The sequence below is a fragment of the Zonotrichia albicollis genome, chromosome Z (genome assembly GCF_047830755.1).
Source record: "Zonotrichia albicollis isolate bZonAlb1 chromosome Z, bZonAlb1.hap1, whole genome shotgun sequence".
Classification (NCBI taxonomy): domain Eukaryota; kingdom Metazoa; phylum Chordata; class Aves; order Passeriformes; family Passerellidae; genus Zonotrichia; species Zonotrichia albicollis.
Genome location: NC_133860.1, coordinates 60,760,294 through 60,781,536, shown reverse-complemented (window position 1 = coordinate 60,781,536; position 21,243 = coordinate 60,760,294).

The following is a 21,243-nucleotide window of genomic DNA, read 5'->3' as shown; positions in this document are numbered from 1 at the left end:
TTGTAAATATTGGCATGTTTAGTTCTAAATAGCTTTAGTTGCACAGCTGTAAATTTAGTAAACGCATCATAATCATGAAATACATAATGAGTAAAATCACTTAATTAGTATATCTCCCTCAGAAATTATTTACCTAATGAGATGTAATTGCAGTGAATGCTGTTTAATTGGAACACAATTAGCATACGCTCCATACCATGGTACTTACTCATTACCAAGGACATTCTGTGGTGGTTAACCAGGTGTTAAAATCACTGCAAAATTTTAACTTTCCACCAGCTGATAACACAAGTTGCCAAAAAAGACCGTTTATGTGAACAGAATGTGATTTCTGTTCTTGCATTTCTATACTATTAATTATAGTATTTTCTGTCAGGTTTTTTCCCTAATTCTAAAATCAGAGACTTAAAAATGGAATGCTAGGAAGTGTTTGGAATTTCTTCCTTTTGGGCAAACACTCTAAATTCCTACAGGCAATCACAGAGCTTATTCACACAGTCATAAAAATTGCACATGCAAATGGAACACGGGTCCCTAGTCTTCACAGATGATTATTCTCAAAATATCTTATAACCACAAAAGCCACTTAATCAGGACTCCAGGATATCTTATTAGATTTCCCAATTACCAAAATAAAAATCTACCCCAAACCGGCTGTAAATCTGAGGGGAAAAAAAGAAACAACATTGGCAGGCATGTTGCCTTACCCTCTCTGTGCCTGCAGCTGCTCTATGATGAGCTGACAGCTGAGCAGTGCCACTGTTCACTCAGAGGACTGTGATGGAGGAGATGAGTTGATGGTGTCACCAGTTCACCCAGTAAGGGAGCGCAGGTGAACCAGGCAAACACAATCCTGAACTAACAGGGCACTCACTGACAGCTGGAGGTGACATGTTTTCTTGTGAACTGCTAGAAGTTTAATGGACACATTGCCTCCAAAATGCATTTTGAATTCACATTTATTCATTTAGAGACAGAATCTTAGTCCATTTCTAAGAATAAATATGCAAGAAACTGCACTGCAGGAACTGCTGAGTTGAACCCACTTGCCCATTCTGTCTGTTACACTACATGGTGATCTCAAAATAGTTTTCCAAAAGCTAAATGGAGCTGTCAGAGCTCAAATGACCCTTATATAGCACTGGGACCTATATGGCTGTGTCTGTGCCATGCATCCACTGCACTATAAGCAGTCATGGAGGACTCAAAACAAAATCCTCACTCACATTGTCACGGAACTGGAATTCACCAGGTGTCTGGAACAACAGTGCTTCAACCAGGTTGCTCTGAGAACCACTGAGGTGCACACAGACCACTACAACACTTCAGCTCATTATTGAACTGTGACAACAAATAAGACAACATGGGAAAACCTTGACATATGAAATCTAACTTCACCAAGCTACATCTTTGACAGGGAGCATCAAGGGCAAAGGTTGGCATATTGCCTGATAGACCCCACAGAGGGCAACTGCACAAGTGGAGCAGGTGGTACATCTGTGAGGCCACAGAAACAGACCCACCACCACTGCCCTCGTCTCACAAAGTTCTTCTTTCACTGTTCAAAAATAAGGATGATAGGGCCATGGAACGTCAGCATCATACCTTCAGTGCTCCTCAGACCACCCTATCCACTTCATGAACAAACAGATAAAGTTCACACACATGGCACATTCCTCTTGCAGTTTCACTCAAGTTTGTTCATCTCCATCATCCAAGGTCCACAGCCAGTACTAGCTAGTATGCAGGCAGCCACTCTCATTGACATGACTTCTTGGGGCCAAGAAGTCGCTGGCTCGCACTGGTACCTTCTAGATGAAAGCAGACAGAAAGGGAGGAAAGAAGGTACAGGCTTGGCACTGCCTGCCCTTGCATTGAGAATGTCTATCATCCATTTCATAATCACCGCCACATGCCAGGAAAAGAGCCAGATTTCCTAATCTAATTTGCAGCTGAAGCAGAAGTCCACCATCCTTGTCCAGGAACATCTTCAAAGTGTTCCCATAGCAGTCAAGTGAGACTGCTGTAACAAATATGTCTGTAGGAAGGAGAAGAAGTTCCCTTTATCTTCAGGATAATTTGGATAATGTTCTCTCCTGGATCAGGATGTTCTGAATGCACATGGTGATTGTTTACTGTATCTAGGACAGGCCTTGTCACAGAGGGAATTATGCACTTCACTCATAAAAGAGAACCAACACTATACTTAATTGATGTAAAGCTGTGAGTTTACAAAGTGCAATGTTAAATGCAACACTGGTTTAATGGCAAGGCATATTCAGCTATTTACTATAGAGAAAACAGAGTCAGACAAAAGTCTCAGTGAGCTCACAAGCTTATATGTGAGTAAAGACCAAACCAGCGGTTACTGCATCAATATTTAAACATTTCAAAAAGCCAGATCTCATATGACTTCAACCCTACACAAATGAAAACTGAGGATTGATTCATGATGTTAAAAGCACTCCTGTGTCCATTGGGGTTGCACCCAGGAAGAACAACTGCCTGGACAGATAGCCTTCAGATGATTGCTTTAGGGCCTGAACTGGACTACATACTACGACAGGGGACAGTCTTTTCTGCCCATTGTGATTTCTACATGACAGCAGGACTCTAGAGTATCTTCTTTGCTCACAATCCCTGCAAATGGAAAAATAAAATTTAATTCATGCAAATGAGGAGCAAAATATTCTTTTGGCACTGGTTGGGTGTGTATTGCCTTTATCTTTATATGTGTTTTGCCTCATGACAAGGTGCTCTGGGGGCAAAACACAAACTGCCACACCATCCATCTGCAAAGGATTTTATTCTTACACTTCCAGTGCAGTAGTCTTAAGCCATTTTCCCAATGCATGTCAGGTTCAGCTGCCCTCCAAACAAGCACTTCTTATGTGGGAGCACTGGGGTAAGTTCCCACATCTCTCCACTATTGCTACAATGTGCTGGTAAATTTGAAGCCCTCAACAAACACAACATCCAACAGACCTTACAGGTACTTTATTTTCAGGCAATCTAAATTATGTGTGTTAAGCAGACAGCTTTTACTGGGAGCTGATAAAGTTGAACAGGTGAAAAACATGTAAAAGCCCATCAAAACACAGAAGAGGCAATTCTCACAGGCAAGGGAACTGACCGGTATGAATGGAGTAAAAGGCACACACAGCCATTTTCAATTTGGACATACTTGTAGTCCACAGGATAGCAACAGGATTGGCAAAGTTCTACAAAGAAAAAGAAACCTCCTATTGATTTAGTGCAAATGTCCCAATATTACTTGCTTTAATAAGACTGTAGCAGTACATCTGAAGAAATTTCTATCAGTGACTTTCCTGAAGAGAAAGTAACATAAGCCACTTCAAGCAGGTGGAAATATTGGAGAATTTTGTGTTAAGTGCAGAAGATGTTGTTAGCTCCACAACGTGTAAGTAAAATCCTGAGCACAACACTGAGTTTCTCTGCCATGAGTTTTTCCACTCTTCTTGCAGGAATACTGATGTTTACAGAATTGCCAGCCTTCTTAGCATTTGACATACATGAATAAATCTCCTGACAGGAGGCGGGCAAGGTGCTAGAACAAAAAGACTAGAAATGCTTATTAACTGAGTGTCAGAAAACATTGATATTACACATTGTAATATTCCAGAAGTCCATTTAAAACTGTTTATCATGAACTCAGAAAGACATTCTCTGTTTTTCAGGACTAGTTAATGAGATTACATCCTTCAAAGCTATGATGTGGATTTGATTTCTAATGAAATTAAAAATGGATAGAATTCTGCCTCATTTCAGTCTAAGACCTTAGCTGTGTGAATCTGATGTGCTCTGGAGTACATTCTGTGTTTAAATTCAAAACAATTCTGTATTTAAGGCATAACAAAGGCTTAGTAAAAGAAGACTGCAATATACGGTGTTCTTATTAAAATCATTCTTAAAAAAATGATAGACAAGCAGAATTTTAAAAAAAAACCAACAAGGTTACTGCATTTATATTATGTTAAGTTACTGTTTTTTCCTCGATATGTAGAAAAACAGTTCTAGCTAGAAGCCTCCAAAACCAAGAGTGTTGTGTAAGCCATGTCTACATGAAACCAAGCATAGACCGCATTGAGTGAAAACCACACTGGCTTCAGAGGCCAATACAGAATAGCTGCTGTAGCACATTTTATTCCACAAGATGCAAGAGCCATTAGCTTGGGCACGGTGCCATGGTAACACATGAATAGGAACTAGGTTTTTACATGCAAGACATTATATGCTTTCAGGAACAAGGCACTGTATGCAAACAATGCTGTGCTGAACTTTGTGATCCTCCTGCACATTTGAAATCTTTATACCTTTATACCAAACAAAGAAGTTTGTCCCTAAGGGGAAAAAAGAAAAACCACCAAGGTAGGCTTCAGACCATTCATTGGATGTTTTTATTAGAAAATACTGTGTTGGAATAGATGGAACAGTGTTTCACAAAGCTGCAAATGTACATTACCCCAAGGAAAAGATGCCCTCATTTTCCAGCTCCATCCAAGATTTTGTTCTCTTGTGGATTCAGTAAAGAAACTGTTGCAAAGAAAAGACAAATCATTTTGGGAGATAACATGCACTTAAAATTTAAAGTGAGCAGGAGGAGCAGTCAACTACCTGCTGAGCCATCTGAGTTCAAAGATAAAAGCTAGTGCTCACCTAGGATTTCTTCAAAAAGCAGCACTGATTCCTCAGCATGCTCATTCTTAAATAAAAGCTGGTAGCAACAAGGATCTCAGCTTCCAACAGACATGGAAGCAATATCAAGCAGAGGGAGTTCTAATAAGGGGCCATGAATCTCGGAATTTTTGTTAGAGATGCATTAGCAAATGGAGGCTTACACAGAAGGTCTGTGAGAGAACATTCTCTCATGTCTTCTATGCTATATCTGTGGTAAGGGAGACACTGATGTAAGCACAATTTGATCTTTATGACTCTATTGCTTGCTGTCTTTACAGTTCAAGAAAAGTAAACAAGCGTTACATATATATGTTCATATACATACCTATGTACACATATATATTTATAAACTGATGTATCTATATACACACCTATATTAAAAGATTTAATAAATGAATGCAGTCTTGAAGATAGAAAACTTCATGCCCTGTAGACATGCACACAGAACGTAACTCTTCACAGGAATATACTATTCAGCTGGTGAAGTTTTCAAATTTCAAATCTACAGACCTCTATATAAAATATATGTGCAAGTTTAAAAAATATTCCACTCTTTTTTTTTTTTAATTAAATGTAATTTGGAGATTTGGAGGTAAAATCCTTGTACAAGCAAAAGAAAAAATTATCATATGTCTCTCAATCTTTATATAGTAGATTCAAAACTCTTGGAAACTACACACACTTGTCTCTTTTTTTTCAATCAAATGTGAAGTATTTTTCATTACTTGTATAGCAGGACAAAATTTCAAAACTTTATATCACTTATGGGCACCAAAAAGGTGTAAAATACAGTCCCAAAGAAGAAATGGATCTTCAATATGCAAAATTCTTGATTTCTGTTATGGCATTGTGTTGAAGAGCTAGAAATATGAAAATATGATTTTGTTCTGTTAGAAAGCAGAACAACCTGCAGGTCTTTTAGAGGACATTCAGAGCCCTCTTCTCCTAAGTATCTCCATAGGAGCCAAAGTATCTGCTGCTAGACACAGAAACAGAAAATCCTCCCATTGCTAATTCACATTAGTGTAGAACTGCCATAAGGAATCTGCCATTTCTTGTAAAGAATGTACAATAGAGGAAAGTATTAGATAGTGTATGTAGATTTCAGTGGTTGACCAGAAATTTATGATACAGTTTTGTTTCATTATCTATTCACATGGTTACCAGTAAATGGGCTGATTACTCTCCCATTCTTGTTCTGGGTTAATGTTTAACACAATCCTACAGAGTAAACATTGTTTGGTTCCTTAGGCTGGTGGTTTCTGATGAATGAGCATTGTATTAACCCACCAGGTGTGCAAACAGTTCTTCAGCTGGCAAGAACACAACATGCCCTAAAGCCAAGACAGGAATTTGAACCCCATTTGGGTTTTAATCTAACCCTTCACAGAGCTGAGATTCATCTCTGCTGTGAGCAGAGTGGGCATTTTCAGGATCTCCATATAGCCACTTCCATTGCTGCAGAGGTAAATTCTCAGCTTGCCTCATGAGACCAGAGGACTCCAGTTGAAGACTGGGTGATTTCAAAAACAAAGGATGCCAATCATTCAGTACCTCAGCTGGTCAATAAGGCTGCTTCATGCACTTAAAAACAATGCAGACTAAAATACCACAGGAAGTTTATACTCAAATTACTTCTTCCCATGGACATGTATATCTGAAAGCAGCCTATCTGAAATGACCCAGTTTGTAACATCACATCACCATGGATGTACCGCTGGAACACAGGCCAACATTGTGCCCTTGTGGCAAAGAAGGCTAATGGAATTCTAGGCTGCATGAAGAGAAGAGTGGCCAGGAGGTTGTGGGGCAGGTAATCCTGACCCTGACCCTCCATTCAGCACCAGTGAAGCCACACTTGGAGTTCTGCGCCCAGCTGCGAGAGGGACATGGAGCTATTGGACAAAGCGGAGTAAACAGTCACTAAGATGATGAAAGGACTAGAATATTGTCTCCTTTGAAGAAAGGCTGAGAGACTGAGGTGGTTCAGGCTGCAGAAGAAAAGGCTCAGAGGAATCCCCTGATATTGTACACACTTCTGAAGGGAGGGCACTAACAAGACATAGTCTCTTTCCAGTGGTTCCCCATGGCAGAACCAGAGGCAACAGGCCCAGATTAAAAGACTGGATGTTCCATTTGAGCAGTGGAAAAAGCTTTTTACTGGAAAGGTGACCGAGCTCTAGCAAAGATTGCCCAGAGATGTGGTGGAATCTCCATCCTTGACAGACGTGGTCTTGGGCAACACGTTCCAGGTCTCCTTACTGTAACAGGGAAGTTGAACCAGATGACCTCCTGAGGTCCCTTCCAACCTCAGTTCCACCATGATTTTGTATTTTGTTCAGGGAAAGTAGCAAAAGTAGCCACATGAGAAGTTTCAGTTAAGGAAAACAATCAGAAGCAAATCTTAGGATCATTAAAAATAGCATCATATTTTTCAGAGTTCTCAGTATGCTGACTGGAAAGGGGCAAAAAATTGCAATAATATTTTACCAGAAATGGTGATATATATTGACATAAAATTTTTATCAGGTTCTATTTCTCATACTAAGAGAAAAAGATAACTTGTACATGGCATGTAGATGAGTAGAAAAGTCTGCTTCCTCAACACTATTTATCATGCTGTTCTGTATGTTCTGTACCATTCTTCTGAACTATATTCACAAACTCTATACAGGTAAGATTATACAATGTCTAATGACCTATGAAGACCACTTAGACCCAAACCAAAAAGGATTCCTTAAAAAAAAAAATACAGAAGCTGTATTTCTTCATTTGACATTGCCACATGTTTCTGAACATTAGTTCTCTTAATAGAATGGCTATCTTGATACATTTTTTGGTGGCTAAGAAAACGTTCAGGACAAATAATTTCAATTAAGCAAATAAATAAGAACCTCAGGATATGCAAAAGACAAAATACCCATAAATCTACACTTGTTTATTGCAAAACATATAAAAATGGTCTTTTGTCAACAATCTCATGACAATGTTATTACCTACTAGCCTACAAGAGACAGAAATTTAACGAAAATGTAAGAGATATAAAGGAAACTGCAACTTGTTATTTCCTTTTTAATAATTCAGTATTCTCAAATATCTTTCCTGCCAGTCTGTATGCATCTTACTGCCTTATACCACAAAAATGATAAATGAGCAAAGTCAACCTCTTACTTTTTGATCTGTCTCTTAGGAGAAGCACATAGGCTGCTTTGGACAATAAGGTCATAATTCAATTGGAGTCTTCAAACAGTTTCTGCAATTCAAACACAAGTGAAATTATGATGCCAAGAGGTTAAATTCCAGCTCTGTTTGGATAAGTCTAGATATCTCCAAAACAGCATCTGTTAAAATATTATAAGATACATAAATTATAGCACTGCCATAAAGAATCCATGAAAGAAAATCAGGAAGCTGTAATGATAAATTATGAAAAATGGAAAAAGAGAATATGGAAGTAAACCCCAACATATTTTAAAAAAAAATAAAAGAAAGAGAGAGAAGAGATTTATAAAGTAATGGGCTGACATTAGTAAGGAAAAACAGAATTAGGGCCACTTTCACTGCGCATTAGCTAATTCCTAATCTAATATTTCAAAGAAGGCTGATGCTGGAAAGAAAATCGGGCTCTGCAAACCAAACACTCAGTTAGTTCTCCTGTATACTGTACTCACATTTGGTCCAAGACATGCAGAACTGCAGTCCATAATCTAAATTTCCGATTCCAAAAGGTATTCTACCTGACTTTGACAGTCATTCTCATAGAGTGCATGGTATCTGTTCAGTACTAATGATTAAGGCAGCAAACTGTCTTTCACCAATGAACAAAAGGTTTCCATTTATCTATTTTGGTCAGTGCTGGAGACAAAACATGTCACTGGCTGACTGCATTACAACTAAGGATAGATTCTGTTGTAAAACAGACCGGTCAAATACAAAGCTATGCCTATTTTTCCCCCGTGTTATGTAAATTTCCAGAGGCACTCAAGTCCTCATCTTGACTTACAGGAAGGAGAAAATCCAATGAGACCACAAACATTTGTGGATGTGCCTGTAAGTCCAACACAGCAAAAAAAAAATGTAACTGTGTTTGGTAGTAAACAGGAGTTAAAACCAGAGGCTGAGAGCTCTGAAAGCACATTCCCAAATGCCCTCCCAGACACTCAAAACTCTTGTAAGTCCAGACAGTCCACACCTGCTACAGCCTAGAAACACTTAGACATACACTGTGCAGATTTCCATCAGCATATATCCTTGAGGAAAAAGAAGTCCTAAAAGCATCCATGATGCCCCAAGACAGGACAATTCAGGACATTTCATAGGATATGGGATAAACTATCTTGAACAATTCAGTTTTTTATAGTATATGTATATATATATATATATGTGTGTGTGTGTGTGTGTGTATGTATATATATATGTGTATATATATATATATACACTATATATGTATACATAAACTATAGTATATATATATGTATACATAAACTATCTATGAATATTCTTAATGCAGACAAGACACTAATGCAGGAAAAATGAAGTGAATCTTCATATATCTGTGAATATTAGTTTACTTACCTTCATATTTTTTGTCATAGCACATGTGGTATGGACAAGTCATAATCAAAACTGCAAAAATACCACACAGTTCTCCCATAAGCACCCTGTAGAAATTCTCTACCATTTGGGCACTGCACTGGTGTTTCTCATTTAACACCACAAGACTTTTCTCTGGTAAATATTTAAAGTCCAAATCCTCAAAAATACACCAAAAACAGTCACTGCACTTAGTAGGATGCTAATACAGAAAATAATTGTCCATGACCGGAAGAATATCAGTTTCTTCTAAGTCCCAGGTAGCACTTTTTTCTCAGGAAGGGTTTTAAGACCAATTTATCTCTCAGCTAAAATATTTCAGACATGAGCATTTCACAATCTTTAACAGGAGGAATACAGTAAACTTACAGTAAACTTGTAAAGTTTTATACATAATAGAAGAAAGCATACACAGAGACAAAGGAGAAATATGTTATTAAACAGTCTGATGTTTCTGGGAGTAAATTAAATATCTAAATTTACTTAGATGCTTAAAAGATATAGCATCTACTATTCCTTAGCAGCCCTGATAAAATTTTGGTCACAAATTTTCATTATGCTGATTCATCCGCAGTGGTCTGGCTTAAAATTTTCAGTCTCAATCTTCTACTGCACACACCAGGGAACAAAATAACTGCAATGGGAAGAGAATCCACATCATAGTAACTAGAGATGCACACACGCAAAACACAGAGGTATGGGGTTTGAACAGGGAAACATGAATTCTTTACTGAGCTCTAAACCAATGAACAGAACTTATAGCAGGAAGCAGGCCCTTTTGCTCTGTGCCAGTCCTACTGTAGCAGCAGTCTCTCCTTTGCATGTATGATTATTCTGCAAAGAACTCATTTTGTCATATTTTCATAGTGCCTTTAGAAACAGAAGAACTGGCAGCTCTTTGGTGTCCAATCTTTGTGTGCTGTCCTGACTTCCGTTTCATTCATTCATTCATTCATTCATATGTGCACAGGATTAAAATATGTTGTATTCTTTATGGTAGTCAACGGTCACATATTTTTACTAGATTTCTTCTACACACTACAAGGTCTCTCCTTCTCTTTCTTCAGAAAGATTCATATTCCCAGCATGTACTTCTGAGTGCATGCCACAGACATTTCTTGCTGCTGATTTGAGGACAGTGGAATGTCAGTATTTGGGTGGTCCCCTTGCCAATGCAGCCTCCTTGCAATCTCTGGGTGGTCAACTCAGTGCCAGATTTCTCACCTGTGGTGAAAATATTGATTTGCTCCAGGGAAACAGACAACACAGTAAATCATATAAAGACTGCCACTGGGAAAAATTTTTCTAAAAATTGAGATCCCATAAAATATTTTTTATTAACACGCAAATCTCCTAGGCATACCTCCAAGATGGTTTTCCACTGCTTTTCTAAGTACCTTTTTTCCACTTGCAAACAGTAGCAACACCAAAATTAATTTTCTGCCCCAGTGACAAATCCAGTACAGTTGCATTTCCCTCATGGTGGAGGACTTTAAAAAATCCCCAATCTCTAGTGTGCAAACCTGGCCTCAGCAAATGAGTTGGTGGGCTGTGGTCTCCCCCTGCCAGGCCCAGCAAGAGATGATTTTTAGCACAGCTTCTGAGCTGCTTTTCCTTGTGAACACATTTTTCTCCTCCAGTTGTGTTTACTTCTCATTAAACCTGAGATAATTGAACAATAGTACCACCTTTATCTTATATCAAGTTCCCAGAACCCAAAAGGCATATTTGGGCAGTGTTGAGTTTTGGTGGTCACAGATTCTTTATGCAGTTTGCCATAGAGGGCAAAGCCCTTCAGTGGTCTTTGTAGTGTTTAAGAAAAATATTATTTTTAAGGCTCTTACACTATGAAGAAGCAGCATGCATTCCTAGTTTCATGGTGAGATATGCAGATAGCCCTCATACCATGGCCAGTGATGTACCCCAGATAAAATTTTCCTAGCACTGGAATAAGCTGGTTTACTACCTTGTGGAAATCTGGCACTCTGAAGGTTGTGGGGACACCAGCAGTAAAGTGCAGCACAAGGAAACTTAGAACATGTAGGGGATGACTAGGGCAGGGAACATTTCAACTACCTAGACATACACAAGTCCTTGGGAACTGACAGGAAGCACCAAGTAGTGCTGAGGGAACTGGACAATGCCACTCCCTCAGTCATCGCAGCAATTAGAGAGGGTGTTCCTAAGCACTGAAAGAAAGAAAGCTATTATCATTCCTATTTACAAGAAGAGGAAGAAAGAGAATCTGGAGAACTACATGCTGATCAGCTTTGCTGTTTCTTCTGGGAAGACGACGGCCTAGACAGACCAAACATATAAAGGACAAGAAGGCTATTTTGGAGCAGTCAGCCTGGATTAATGAAGGTGAATCATTAGTGAACAACCTCATAGCCTTCTATGATGAGATGTGCAGCCTGGTGCATGGAGAGAGAGGAGAATGAGAGAGGTTGCTTTATCTTAACTTTGACAGAGTGTTCCACAATGTCTCACATCCCAGACAAACTGATGCAGTACAGACTAAGTAAGTGGCAAACAAAGTGGACTGAAAACTGACAGACTGACAGGCTCAGAGAACTGTGATAAGAGTCACAAAAAGCAGCTGAAGGCCAGCTGTTCACAGTGTACTCCAGGCATTGATTCTGGGACCAACACTGCTTGAAATCATCATTAATGCCAGGACTGAATGCACTCTCAGAGAGTTTTCAGGGGATAGAAGATTACAAGAAATAATTAATATTCCTGAGTGTTGCCATTCAGAGGGACTTTACAAGCTGGAGAAAAGGGTAAACCTCATGAAATGCAGCAAAGGGAAATTTAAGGTCCTGTCCCTGGGAAGAAATCACTGCAGACACAGTATATGCTGGGGGCTGGACAGCTGGAAAGTAGTGAAGAAGGATCTCAGTGAAGAAGGATCTTGTGAAGAAGGATCTCAGTCCTAGGCAGCAAGCTGAAAATGAGCAATGCAGCACATCTTTATGGCAAAGATGGGCAGCAATTTCCTGGGCCACACTAGGAAAAACTTTGCCAGCAGGTCAAGCAAATTGTCTCTCCTCTTTTCACAGAGCTGGTAAGATACTTCTGTAGTTCTGGGTGAAGATTTGGGCACTCCAGTACAAGAGACATGGAAACACTAGAGAGAGTCCACTGCAGGACCACAAAAGCCTCTAAATACTGGGTATCTTTCACAGAACACCAGGCTGAAGGAGCTGGGTCTTCTATAGCATGGTGAAGACAGAGTTCAGAAAGATCTTGTGCATTTGTAAAAATACTTGATAGAAGCACTTAAGGATGATAAAGTCAAAATCATCTAAGCAGTGTCCTGTGACAGCATGAGGAGCAATGAGAGCGATCCAAAACATGGGAAATTCCCAATAGGTGTTACAAAACCCCCTTTTTTGTTATAGAGGAGATCAAACACTGTCACAGGCTGCCCAGAGATGATGTGGAACCTCCATCCTTGATGATATCCCACACTCAGCTAGAGATGGCTAGGGGCAACCTGCCTTAGGTGGCCTTGCTGGAGGATTGTCATAGACAATTTCCAGAGGTGCCTTCCAACATCAGTGACTCTGCACTTTACTGTTTCACACTTCTTTCCTCTATAAAGGATAGGACTCACAGCATGATTAAACCAGGTGACAGGGAAAAGCGGAGGGAGCTAAGAAGAAAGAAAGTGGCAGGATAGGTCCTCATTACCAAACCCTTACATAAAATAGCATCAGGCTGGAAGTCCACAAGCAGCAAAGCTTCAGCTAGACCAGAACTTCTCTACCTTTTTCTAAGTCTAGCTTTAAAGTGGCATGGTAAAAAAATATGAAAATACACTATTTTTATCCAGTTGAATAGCTCAAAGTTATTTTCACATGTGAATGAAATATTTTCCTTCACAGTGCACAATGGATCCTGATTCTGCTTCCCTTACGGTTACAAAGTCACTTTTATCATTGAAAGTATATCTAAAAGGCTTCACTGTCCAAGCAGGACTTTTTACACATTCTTCTTTCTAAAAGCTAAGCCCTTTCCCTTTCAAAAGCAAAATCCTTTTACAGAATAATGCAAGGATACAGAGATGATGATTAGTCCCAAAACTTTAAAAAATATCAAGTGCACATTTTTCAACATTTCTGCAAGTCCAAAACTATGGTCAGCTTTTTCTTACTAATAATTAGATTCTACTTGAGATTCCTTGTAGTTTTATGCCTAATTCAGTACAGGGCTAAAAAAAATGAAGAAACTAAATTGAAAAGAGCATTTGGTAAGGGTTGGTGGTCAGCATGGAAGAGACAGGATGCACTTCTGTATCTCTGTATTGTTCTGAAAGCATGAAAAGAGAGCTCTGTCCTTCAGCTGAGAGGAAATATTAAGAAGCTCAGAAAATAATTTCTTGTCAATGTTAGGTAAGATGCAGAGATGTTTCCAGGTCATGCAGACTTGAGGAATTAAAGGCAGATTATGCTGATATGAGACAGGCAAAAAAAGTACATGGATTTTGCTAGTGGATAAGAGCCAGAATTAGCATTATTTTTACTCTATTTTTCTGTTTTGGAACAATAGTATATTTCTGAGCAACCCTTCATGAATTGTAAGTGACACCCACTTCAAGTCATGCTGTAGGTATAATTTTCTTATGTCATCATGGTTTAAGAGGTTCTTCACTGTCATTAGTTTTCCACACACAGAAGCAATTCTATTCTATATGTGCATAAAACTACACAACACGTGAACATTCACAGGATAGTGCTTAAGCTGGTAGAAGGCTTCCTATGACATCTTGACTTGGATATCTCCCTGCAGCTCTAGCATGTATTTTATTACAGAAAAAAATTACTAAATTTAGAAGCTATACTTAGACCATTTTCTGGAATGATCTACATTTATAAAACGAAAATGAAGTATGGTTTCATACTTGACTCATTTATCAGCATTCAGTCTGGTTAGGAAAACAGTGAAGGACTAAGATTTTCTGTTGTTAAGATTAACTTGAAAATACATTTATATACACAACTATTTACTGGAAAAAGCTTATTGAGGCAGAGCAGATGAAATTTACAGATTTTGGAGAAACAAAGTATTCAAGACATAATCAACATCCCAGTAGAGCACAGCTCTTCACAATAAATTGATCTGTACACAAATTCACCTCAAGTGCCAAAAGCAATATACACCTTTACTTTAACATATTTCTGTATACCACGATGAAGTTATAATTCCTTTTTGGCATGAACTTCAAATCTCTACTTAACAAACCAGGAGAAAGTTCTGCAAAAACTACTCCCACACCTGACATTTAGGCTACAGTTTAAATGTAAATCTATTCCCACTTCTCTAGACTGTGTGTAAGCAAGGAATTATTTAATCTCCTCTCTCAAATTCGTTGCTTTCCTAAGCCTCCTTCACACCAACTATTACATTACACACAAAATCTTACGTAATATTCATAATACACCAAATAAAAAACGCAATTCAAAATATCTATTTATGCAACAGCTGATCCATACCAGAGACTTATTCCTATCTACCTCCCCATTAATTGGAGATAACAAATGTGATCCCAAAGTGCTACCACAGGTTTTATCTGCAGTCCTGAAGGACGCTGTTACCTTAGATACTCACTTTGCAGATCAAAACTCCTCCAGTGTTGGAGGAGAGCATGGTTGGTTGTTTTTCTGTTCTTTTTTACATCTTTGAAGGCAGCTGCTAACTGACTTGCCTGACAGAAATTTCCATGCAGCTTCCAATTACAGAGAACTACGCAGGAAGAACAAGGAGATGAGAGCCTCTATAGATACATAAGAGCAACTAGACATTCACAAGGTCCTCATGGGGAACTTCCAACACCCCAATAGCTGGTGGAGGGAAAGCAACTAAACCAGGAAGTTCTTGGAATGCACTGATAATAATTTCCGTCTCCAAGTGACAGAGGAGCCACCAAGGAGAAATGCTATGCTCGACCTTGCTCCCACCAACAAGGAAGAGGCTGGTCAGGTATGTGAGGCCCAAATACAGCCTTGGCTGCAGTGACCATTTACCTGTGGCATTCAAGACGCTTAGGGCAGCAAGGGGGGCACACAGCAAGCTCAGTACCCTTGAGCTCAGGAAAGCAGATATTGACCTCTTCAGGGATCTGCTTGGTAGATTACCATGGGATATTTTCTTCTCCTAGAGAGAAGAGGGGCCTAAGAAAGCCAGTTAATATTAAAGGACCACCTCCTCCAAGCTCAAGAGTAATGCATCATGAAAACAGAAATCCAGGCAAAAACTCTGGGAGGCCTGGATAGATGAAGATGATGATTCTGGAAAATCTCAAATGCAAAAAGAAAGGACAAAGGGTGAAAGCAAGGACAGATAGCCTGGGAGGAGTACACAGAGATTGTCTGAGGATCCAGGGATCAGCTTAGTTAAATCTGGCCACAGACATCAAAGGCAACAAGAAAACCTTCTACAGATATATCCATGATAAAAGGATGACCAGGAGAAATGTGGACCTCTCCAAAGAAAAATGGGAGACCTGGCTTTCCAGGATTTGGCTAAGACTGCAGTACTCAAAGACTTTTTTTCTTCAGTAGTGGCAAGTACTGTGTGTCATGACCCATCAGTAAGGAAGGTGATGTTTGTTATAAATTCTCATCAGGCTGTTCAAAGACACCACTCCACGTGATGGAGAACTCTTATGGTTTTATTATATAGTCAGCTCACCTCTGGAAAGTAATCCTCCATTTAGTTTCAAAAGCGCTGGTTAGCAAGCTCTTAGCTTTTACAACACATTTCCAGAAGTTTCCAATTCCTGCAACAAACTCCAATACAGAATAAGTGGTAGAATATGATAAGTGCACATTGCCCAGACAAAGCAAGGTAGGAGAGAAATAAAGACATAAAGGAGACAAAGAGAAGAAGGAAGTTTACCAATCTGTAGTCCCACATTGATCCTGCTGCACAGATAGTCTGGATCTGGGATAGCTAGACAAATAGAAAAGGAGGGAAAAGAAGTGCAGGCAGGACCAAATTTTTATAGTTAACCTGCTATATGCCTCTTATGCAAACTAAATTTTTTGCACCAGTTTGGTCATCCATGAGCATCCAGACATCTAGGAGGTGAGTCAGGATGAGCATCTCTAGGTGGAAAGGGAAGTTGGCTTAGAACAGGGCTGTCCCACCTCCACAGGATCTTTCTTCCAATCACAACTTTTCTTTCACAACAGTCAGAATCTGAGATGTGTCTGGTCCTCACATCTAGCCACACCAAGCTGCAAAAGGCAAAGGTGGGACTGGGCAAATAAAGAGAGCAGATCTAATTCAAAACCTCATCTAAGAGGTCTGAAGGTGCAAAAGTCCATGGGACTTAAGAAGAATTCATGAATCCTGAGGGAACTGCGAGAAGAAGTGTCTAAAGCCACCATCATCATATTTGTGAAGTAGTAACACTCTGGTGAGGATACCACAGACTGGAAAAGAAGAAACAAAAACCCTCCTTTTTAAAAAGGGAACAAAAATATCCACGTAACTACAGGCCAGACAGGCTCACTTCTGTGCCAAGCCAGATCAAGGTGCAGATCCTCTTGGAAATTATGCTAAGGCCTATGGAAAATAAGGAATGGCAGCTAACACAGCTTCACTAAGGGCAAATTGTGCCTGACAAATTTGGTGGCTTTCAATGACAGGGTTATAGCATTGCTGGACAAGGGAAGAGTGACTGACCTTTGCAAAACATTTGACATCGATCCACACAACATCCTTGTCTCTAAAAAGGATTTGAGAGATTGAATAAGAAATTGGCTGGATGGTCATGCACAAGGACCTCAATGAGCAAGAGAAGACCAGCGGTGAGTGCTGTCCCCAGGGCTTGGCACTGAGACCAGAACTGCTTAACAGAGATGTGGACAGAAGGATCAAGGGCAGCCTCAGGAAGTTGGCTGGTGACACCAGGCTGTGGCGGGGTGATGCCATCCTGAGGGACCTGGACCAGGAAAGGTGTGGTTGTGTGAATGTTGTGAAGTTGAACATGGCCAAGTGTAAGGTCCTGTACCTGGGTCAGTGCAAGTCCAAACACAAATACAGTCTGGGTGGAGAACAAATTTGAGAGCAGTGCTGAGGAGAAGGACTTGGGGGTATTGAAAAGAAATGGGACCAACAGGTCAGGGAACATGATTGTCCCTCTCTACTCCTCTTTCATGAGATCCCACTTGGACAACTACATCCAGCTCTGGGGCTCCCAGCATAAGAAGGATGTGACCACTTTGGAGTGAGTCCACAGGAGGCCCCAAAGATGATCAGAGGGGTGGAGCACCTCTCCTATGAACACAGGCTGGGACACTTGGGGTTGTTCAGCCTGAGCAGAGAAGACTCTGGGAAGATCTCACAGCAGCATTGAATAATCCAAAGGGGGCCTACAAAAGAGCCGGAGAGGGGCTTTATATAATGGCATGTATGACAGGACAAGGTGGAATGGTTTTAAACTGACAGAGGATAGGTTTTAGATTAGGTATTATGAAGAAATTATTTACTGTGATGTTGGTAAGACGCTGGAATAGGTTGCTGAGAGATTTTGTGAATCTTGAAAGTGCTTTCTTGAAAGTGTTCATAGCCAGGTTGGATGGGGTTTTGAGCATTGGAATTAGATGATTTTTAAGGCCCCTTCCAATCCAAACCATTCTATGATTCTGAGATTCTAATATACAGCCAGATTAGCCCTGTTTGTGGATTCTGAAAACATTCCCATTCATATTTTTTCACCTGCTGTCATGTAGATTTATATTAGGAATAGGGGCATTTTATAAATTATAACACTAATTTTAATTATATTGTTATCCATAACTTACCTAAATTGTAATCTGGAAGGAGTAAAAAAAATTTTCAGGATGTATTAACTAAAATAAAGCACATTTAAGGTATGACACATCCTGTCTAAATGGCAAGAAAATGCAAAAACTGGATAAGCTATACACCAAATTATTTTGTTGCTATTTATTGTAGCATGCACATCACCACCATCAAAAGCAAGGAAATATAAATTGGAAGAGAGATTATCTTTAGCTTGAGAACTCTCAAGGGTGTGTGTAACCTTTTAAATCACAATGACTGAAAACACTAGAAGCTCATGTCCATGCACTTTGTTCTTTGAATAATTCTAGAGGTAAAAATCCTGCTCATTAAATGAAGAGCACCTTACAAAGAGTAAGTATTATGTTTTGGAGCATCCTGGTTCCAACTTCTGTGATTCTTTCAAATGGTATTCTCAATACTTCTGAAATTAGCACAATTTCCTTGGTCTGCATGCTATAACAAAATGGGCAGATTTCAGGTGAAAAAATGTTGCTGTTAATACAGTGAAATCATCTTCTCACTGGGCAGCAGAATTTGAGCTACAAAGAAAGCCTTTGTTTCACCTCTAATAGTAAAATACTTATTCAGAAAGCAGATGAGGTATTCTCTCATTCTTCAAAAGGATGATAGGACCTAAAGCAATTATGCTGCAAGTGTGCAATCAATCCCTCAGCATCTTGCAGTAGATAAGAGTCATAGGAAGAAGCCAAGGGCAAGTCTTTAGAAACACCTTTAGAAAATACTGATGTCTCTGTCTAGTATTCCCCAAGGTGCTAACAGTGCATGCTATTTAAAGCAAAATGAGAAAACAAGACTGCTGTGTTCTCTATCTGTTCTGGATATCCAGCTGTGAAACAGGTGCAGGCTGGGGGTTCACGTGAACAAGCTGAATGTGACACAGATGATGTGAGAGCACAGGATGGATGTTAGGTGCGTGTGCCAGGTCAGCGGCTTCAGCTGGCAGTCCCTCCTGCTGATGCTGCCCCAGCTCACACCTCAGCCTCCGAGCAACACCAGCCTGGTGTTGACTCCACAGAGCCATAGCAACTGGAGCAAAGCCAGCATCCAGTTCCAGAGCTGACTTATGGGTCATTCATCTGTCTCTCTGCTGGAGCTGGTCACAGGAAGACAGGCACTGTAACTACACCACTCAGAGCTGCATGCCTTATGTACCACAGCCAAAGATGTTTATCTGAAACTCTAATAATGGCTTAAATTGTTGGCTACAGATAGTGGCAAAAGCCACATAAACACTCACAAATACATGTAAAGATATTCAGAACCACCAGCATGTACATATCAATGTGTTAAAAGGGTTCCGCAAAATGTCTCCATGTGAACAAACCTCATTCAGGCACATTATTTAAGAAAGGTGTGAGAGGATGATCAAAGAATATTCTAACATCAGATAATCAGAAAACACTTCAGTTAGCTAGAACAAAACTAGTTATAATCTAAAAATGCTGAAAATTAGAAGGACTTAGGATGGGATGAAATGCAAAAAGACAGCCAAAATGGAGAAAAACCCAAACCTATAATGACAGACGTGCCTGCCTTTTTCTCTCCTTTATGTATTTAAATATAGTTAATCAATTACAGCTATACTCACTTTGGTGTTTAAGTAATATAAGAAGGCCTTAACGCAACTGTGACTCTCAAACCTTTACATCATCATGTTTAATAGCTCCAGAACTGAATACAAATTTTCTCACTCAGAAAAATGATTTTGAAGGTAATTGGGATTTCCTAGTCTGACCACACACATGCAGCTGGCAACGGTATGAGTTAGAACTCCTTGACAGTTTTTCATTGTAAAGATGGCCTTAGCAATGTCCTATTGTCACTTCCTACCAAACGTTAATTTTTCAATGGTATCTAGAGAGAAATGAGAAAGTGTGCATATCCTCATATAAACAAGTATTTAATCTTTTCCCAACACTCTAATACACCCACCCTATGAATGAAAAAGAACCTCATAAGCTCCCATTTTTGGCTGAAGGAGAGGTTGTTTTTGAGACTATCTTCCTCCTCATTATCCATAAGTAAACACACCTTCCATAAGATAGATTACTGAACACAATTACATAAATATTATAGTTTAATATTTATGATACTCCAGCATATGCTCAAAACAAGGAAATTACAAGCCCCACACCAAAATATGCTAAGTTCTTTGCCTACTCTGCCAGCTTACAGGTGTGTGTTGCTGCAGAGCTGAAGTTCCTGGCATAACATACAACCCAGACAACATAGCCACATTATTCCTTTATTATGCAAAACATCAACAATACTATATTAACTTTCAAAACAGTCCAAAATGCACTACTTGACCTGGCATCACAAAAAAATATTATTTTGAAGGATCCTGTTTCTGTATTTGGTAAGCTGCAACAGAGCTTCAAAATACACCTAGGCACAGGCAAATTCAAACTTAAAGACTGCTTCAATGCACATCTGTAATAACTACTTTGCCTATTCCAGCCACCTGGGTCTTTGTCTTACCAGCCACAACCAGACAAGATATGCTGCATTTAATTCTCTGTCTCCTATCTGCACAGAGAAGTACAGAGGTCTTGGGTAGAGCTGCTGCTGCCACCTCTACATTCATAAGAAGGATCAAGGTGGATGAGACCACAGTCTCTCAAAGAAGTAAAGCTGCCTTTCACATCCTTCAAAGCAGCATCCGAAGCAGGAAGTCCAGTTTCTGAGCTCTCAGCTGGCCATTTGTCCCAAATACTTGTTTTGATACAGCTTTTTTGTTGTTTGGTCTTTATTCTTGGTTTGGCCAGATTCACATTGACATTGCTGAGAAGCCTGTAAACAGTCTGGAAAGGTCAAAGTGGAATAGAAGAGAGAACAGGACAAATATATGGCTGCAGCCCATCAAGGGAGCAAGACCATACTGAGCGCCCTGAGTGCTGCTTGTAGAGGAGAGAAAGACAAAAGAAGGCAATGGTATTTCTACCCTTCCTCTGCCACTTAATGCCATTTTAATTTTTCAAACCAGCCGCCCTCTTGTGCAGGTATTAATGCTGTTCATATTCAGTAAGTAAATGTCCAGCGGAGAAAAGTGAGTCAGTACAAGGTGACTCATGTGAGCACTATCTGCAGCCCCAGCAGGTTCCATGAAAT